Source organism: Poecilia reticulata, unplaced genomic scaffold (genome assembly GCF_000633615.1).
Source record: "Poecilia reticulata strain Guanapo unplaced genomic scaffold, Guppy_female_1.0+MT scaffold_1054, whole genome shotgun sequence".
NCBI lineage: Eukaryota > Metazoa > Chordata > Actinopteri > Cyprinodontiformes > Poeciliidae > Poecilia > Poecilia reticulata.
This window is the reverse complement of record NW_007615794.1, coordinates 1-5,846: the sequence shown is the minus strand read 5'-3', so window position 1 is coordinate 5,846 and position 5,846 is coordinate 1. Positions and strand designations below refer to the sequence as shown.

The 5,846-nt window shown below is 39.6% G+C and overlaps 1 long non-coding RNA gene across 1 annotated transcript; it reads left to right on the top strand.

Moving 5' to 3' along the window:
• The first annotated feature begins 3,939 nt into the window (after positions 1–3,939).
• On the top strand, positions 3,940–5,507 carry LOC103461323 (uncharacterized). The gene is made up of 3 exons (XR_533095.2): positions 3,940–4,211; positions 4,428–4,540; positions 4,642–5,507. It is a non-coding gene; the product is annotated as an uncharacterized LOC103461323 (long non-coding RNA).
• Positions 5,508–5,846: the final 339 nt, after the last annotated feature.

The window sequence follows — 5,846 nt, the reverse complement described above, 5'->3', positions numbered from 1 at the left end:
TTTTTTTATTAAAATAAAAATAATTTGCACATAGCCTTCTATTCTTCTGTCTGACATTCTTTTTAAAAAGCAAAGCGCTTGAGCTATTTTCTTTTTTACAAGCTACTTTTTTCCTTTGATCATTAGTTTTTACATTGGCATGTGTTATGTTTTGGTAGTGCTAATCTCACTTATCCACCTCTGCTGACAGATAATTGGAAAAATAATTTTTTGTTTTGTTTTGAATTGTACTTTTTTTTTCTTCCAGTTTCTTGGATTAGTGAGATCATTCTCAGCTAAAGCTACAGAGTTTTTTGAATAGCTTGCTGTCATTTTAATTTCATTTAATCAGCATGGRAAAAAACAATACAGCGGTTAAAATGCTCTGGTTTATGTCAGCTTTAAGATTAATGCTTGCATAAGTGACCATGAAAAACACAGAAAAAACAAGCTTGAGTTTGGGAACTGCTTATTTATAAAGTGTGACAGTGGGTGCCGAAGCCCGACCAGATGAGAATCCCTGGTACAAGAAACCGTCACGGCTTGTCACTTATCATTTCCTTTTTAACTGTAGAAGTAATACATTTCTAACATGCTGTTGTAAAAAGCCTGAATTACATATTTCTGGCAATTATGGGAGCAATTTATCTTCATGTACTGCCTATATTAGAAGGAAGACAGACTAAATAAATAAGTAAATATTTAGTCAGGATCAGTGTGCATAATATTTCTTGATGTGTATGGATGGTACAATATTTCCAAGGATGTTGCAGAATAGTCATGTTTATGTCTTAGCTCTGTGGAAAGATAGAAACAGAAAGGTAAGAGCTGATCAATCCCTCGCTGTGAGCCTCGTAGAAACACACCTGGCCTCTTCCTGGTTTGATAAAAGATTGATAAAAAAAAAAAAAGCTGCAGAGAAACAATGGAGAGAACAATGGGAATCAATAAGTCTGCTGGCCAMCACAGCTGACTCTTTCAAGCCTGATAAGAAACTCGAGAATGTCTCAGAAGCCGTAAAGACCGGCTGCCACCGCTGGCCGCTTTGTGTTTTCAAATGTACAACRTATTRAACTGAATTACTCACAAGAGAAGGTCAAGCATTTGTCTCAAGAACAAAAACTACCACTTTAACTCAAATGGATGTTTGKAAAGTATGTAAATGTGTTTTGCACACAATCGACCTGTTAAATTCTTCTGCTTTTTTCCAGGCAGGTCAACTTCTGGGTATGATTCTGGAGATATTGTTCAGATTCTGGGCCCAGACTTTTTTCAGGACAAAACCTGTAGATGGAAGGTGACGCAACTCTGTGAAGTGGAATCCATTCAGGAAATAGAGCTGAAGACCTGTTAAGCAAACTGGTTGGTGGATGTTATTGAAGTGGGTGGAGGAGGAGATGGGAGTTAATACCCTCAGCTGGATGGGGCAGCTGCGTCCTCACCGGATGTTTTATGCCATGTTTCTCTGTCGAAGCAAATAGAAAAGTCTTTTTCTTTTTTTCAATCTTCCAGAGGGTCACTTGGTTCAAACACAAATGCTTTAGTTGAAGAAATAATGCTAAATTGGGTTGTGGGATTTCAGCAGCTGCATAAGGAATGACGCACACCTCATATCCAGCAGGAGGAGGCACTGCAGTCATGAGCCGGARGTCGGGGGGAGGATCTGTCATGCAGGTTGGACTAGGTTRGAAGGTAATGTTGCCATAACTGTTCCACCACGCTGCACATTTTTAAGTCCATTTCAGTGTGTTTTGTCATGYCACAACCAGAAGCTTGTAAATATTTCAATTAGAGATTAATGTAGCAAAATGACAGACCCATTCACAGTTGCTGGAGAAAAAGAGAGAAGTTATTTTAATTTTTTTTTCACAAATACAAATCAGAAAAGTCATTCAGATCACTCAGCTACGTTGTAGTGTCACCTATGGTTTTAATATCTACAGCTAGTCTCAGAATATCTCTGTAACCACTTGGTTGTGTGACTTTCCTCTCACTTCTAATGCAGTTATTCAGTATTTTGTGTTGGGTTGTCACACAAAGCTAAAATAAAATAGAATAAACTGGTTGCAATATGAAAAAATAAAAATAAAAACATTTGTGTAAATACTTTTGCACATTATGATTTTTGTCAACTCTTTATTTCTGCATTGCATACACAAACACCTGCCATACACAGCCGGGGGCGACCCTCTTACAGCYTTACTAGTCAGACATGCTCTGTTATTCAGAAGAGTTTATTGATAATTTATTGACCAGTTATGAATTTGGGTAATTTGTAACTCTTGGACACCGATGGGGGAGGATGGAGCCTCAGAATCATGGAACAGCGCCCTCTAGTGACAGNAAAGTATGTAAATGTGTTTTGCACACAATCGACCTGTTAAATTCTTCTGCTTTTTTCCAGGCAGGTCAACTTCTGGGTATGATTCTGGAGATATTGTTCAGATTCTGGGCCCAGACTTTTTTCAGGACAAAACCTGTAGATGGAAGGTGACGCAACTCTGTGAAGTGGAATCCATTCAGGAAATAGAGCTGAAGACCTGTTAAGCAAACTGGTTGGTGGATGTTATTGAAGTGGGTGGAGGAGGAGATGGGAGTTAATACCCTCAGCTGGATGGGGCAGCTGCGTCCTCACCGGATGTTTTATGCCATGTTTCTCTGTCGAAGCAAATAGAAAAGTCTTTTTCTTTTTTTCAATCTTCCAGAGGGTCACTTGGTTCAAACACAAATGCTTTAGTTGAAGAAATAATGCTAAATTGGGTTGTGGGATTTCAGCAGCTGCATAAGGAATGACGCACACCTCATATCCAGCAGGAGGAGGCACTGCAGTCATGAGCCGGARGTCGGGGGGAGGATCTGTCATGCAGGTTGGACTAGGTTRGAAGGTAATGTTGCCATAACTGTTCCACCACGCTGCACATTTTTAAGTCCATTTCAGTGTGTTTTGTCATGYCACAACCAGAAGCTTGTAAATATTTCAATTAGAGATTAATGTAGCAAAATGACAGACCCATTCACAGTTGCTGGAGAAAAAGAGAGAAGTTATTTTAATTTTTTTTTCACAAATACAAATCAGAAAAGTCATTCAGATCACTCAGCTACGTTGTAGTGTCACCTATGGTTTTAATATCTACAGCTAGTCTCAGAATATCTCTGTAACCACTTGGTTGTGTGACTTTCCTCTCACTTCTAATGCAGTTATTCAGTATTTTGTGTTGGGTTGTCACACAAAGCTAAAATAAAATAGAATAAACTGGTTGCAATATGAAAAAATAAAAATAAAAACATTTGTGTAAATACTTTTGCACATTATGATTTTTGTCAACTCTTTATTTCTGCATTGCATACACAAACACCTGCCATACACAGCCGGGGGCGACCCTCTTACAGCYTTACTAGTCAGACATGCTCTGTTATTCAGAAGAGTTTATTGATAATTTATTGACCAGTTATGAATTTGGGTAATTTGTAACTCTTGGACACCGATGGGGGAGGATGGAGCCTCAGAATCATGGAACAGCGCCCTCTAGTGACAGYAGGTCTGGCCTCAGCCAGTCAAACGTCCCAGTGAAATGACTGATCAACAGTGACATGGATTCTTTTCTTTATTAGTTTAACTACAGATCATAAACACTAACCCACTGGTGAAACCCTTCACATGCAAAACATTTCTTCTCACATCTTGACTTGATATATCAGTCTAAATAATTCAGTAATTTTGTTGAGCGTTTGACATACAGCCGAGAATATCTACGAAACATCAACTTGAACAATACACAGTAACAGTAAYCATGATGATTTTAGATTTTTGTTCTTTTTCACTTATTCTGATGACTATTTCAATTCAAGTCAGATCAATTCAAATTAAAAATRCTATATTTATACTGAAGATAAATTAAATGTTKCCATCCAAGTATCTTCAAAGTATTGTTATGGATGGTAATGCTGTGGGCAGGAAGGGTCTCMAGTAGCAGTCTGAAAAGATGAGATGCTAACCACCAGTTCAGATTTGTAAAAATCAATACCTTGTTGCCATGGTTACGCAATAAAAAGTAAAACAGTGAGAGMAAAACTCCTTCCTTTGGCACAGCATCATAAACCAGAGGGAATAATTGACCAAATGTGCAATGAATCAACCAAATCAACCAAGAAAGTTATGAGCTAAAGTCTAAAACGGATCCAAGCTCCAGCGGACYGCCACCATGAGCTGTGCACTTCTAGAATCATGAGAAGTTAGTAATTCACCATCAGTAAATGTTTATTATTTGTTGTTCTTAATGCTGAAATAAGATTTTGTCTCAAATTCTTCCAGTTATCTTTTTGTGCTKCACATGTGCTCTTAGTACTTCCTGTTTCTCTCTCTGTCTTCTGCTTTTTTKGTGTACTACACTAGAAAAACTTACAGACCAGCTTGCTAGTGTTGAAGTTTGTCTTTRGTCATGCCCTAGCTTCCATGCCATAGATTCAACAATGTGTCGTAAATGTTCCTTGGAGGTTTTGGTCCATGTCGACACGGTAGCATCAYACGATGCAGCAGATTTGTTGGTAGTGCTTCTCCTTTGTGAGTTTCCTGTTTCCACATGCAAAAGGCTCTCTGTTGGATTGAGAACTGGTGACTGTGAAGGCTGTTTGAGTTCAGTAACCTCATGTTCATGTTCACAGAACCAGTGTGAGCTGATCTGAGCGYCGTGACGAGATGCATCGTCCTGTTGGAAGTGACCATCAGAGGAYGGAAACACTGAGAAGGATGGGCAAAATGAACTGCAATGTTCAGCTAGTCTTTGGGGTTTCATCTACATTCAGTTGGTAATAAGYTACCCAAAGTGAGTCCAGCATTTAACCCCCACACCATGACACTCCCACCGCCAGCCTCAAACACTGAAGGGAACATGAAGCACAGTAACATTACTGCTACAGAAGAGAGTGAGACCAAGGAGGGGTACCAAGCATCTCTGCCCTCTCTGGGTAAGAAAACTTGCAGACAGGAAGGGAGTGTTGCCAGGGAAACAGACATGCCCATCACGAGGGAATGTTGTGTTGCCAGGGAAACAGATATGTGCCTTCTGCGTGCGGTCTTGGGAAAAAAGKGKGCCAGTTAGGAGTTTKKTATCGCACACATCAAGATCTCTAGAAACCAGTGTTTGCTCAGACAAGTAGGCCAGAGAGSAAGAACTGTCTGGAGGACTCCCTTCACAACTTTTGATAAAGTTTGATACTGAGCTTTTCAAGCTACCCTYGTTATTTTCACAACCTGGCCCAAGTCATGTTGGATCCAACATCTCTCCAGTGTGTTATGTGTGAACTGTTGCGTTAGCTTTCTGCTCTCAGGTGAGAGGCATGAGTAGGGTTTTCTGCTGCTGTAGCACATCTGCTTCAGCGGTCGACATGTTAACCATGGAGTCGGCATGGTTAATTGTAATAAGTGTTTGTTTTTTTTTTGTTTGTTTTTTTAAGTTACAGAGGCCTTTCCTGAAATTCTGAAATCCCAAAAAAAGGATTTTCAAAGTGCAACACAAATAAAAGTAAGAAGCAAGGTGAGATCAGATTAGACTTTGCCTTTAGGTAGAAACAGAAGTAGAGAATACTAAAATAAAATAAAGAAATCTGTGAAACTCCRCATGAATGCTACAACATAATGAACTGTAATCTGTTTATATGTTTTCGTCTCCATCCATGCCCTGGATGTAACCTTTTAACTCTGCTCTCTGGAGGCAACTTGCTTAAACAGCCGTTCTTTAATCTAATCTCCTCACATGAATAAAGCTGTGATGTCAGCACATGTAGCCCCTCCACCGAGGCCCAGAGAAAGCATCAGCTGACTCCGGGTCACAAACACACTTGGTATTTTCCACCATAGTGCTTCTTTG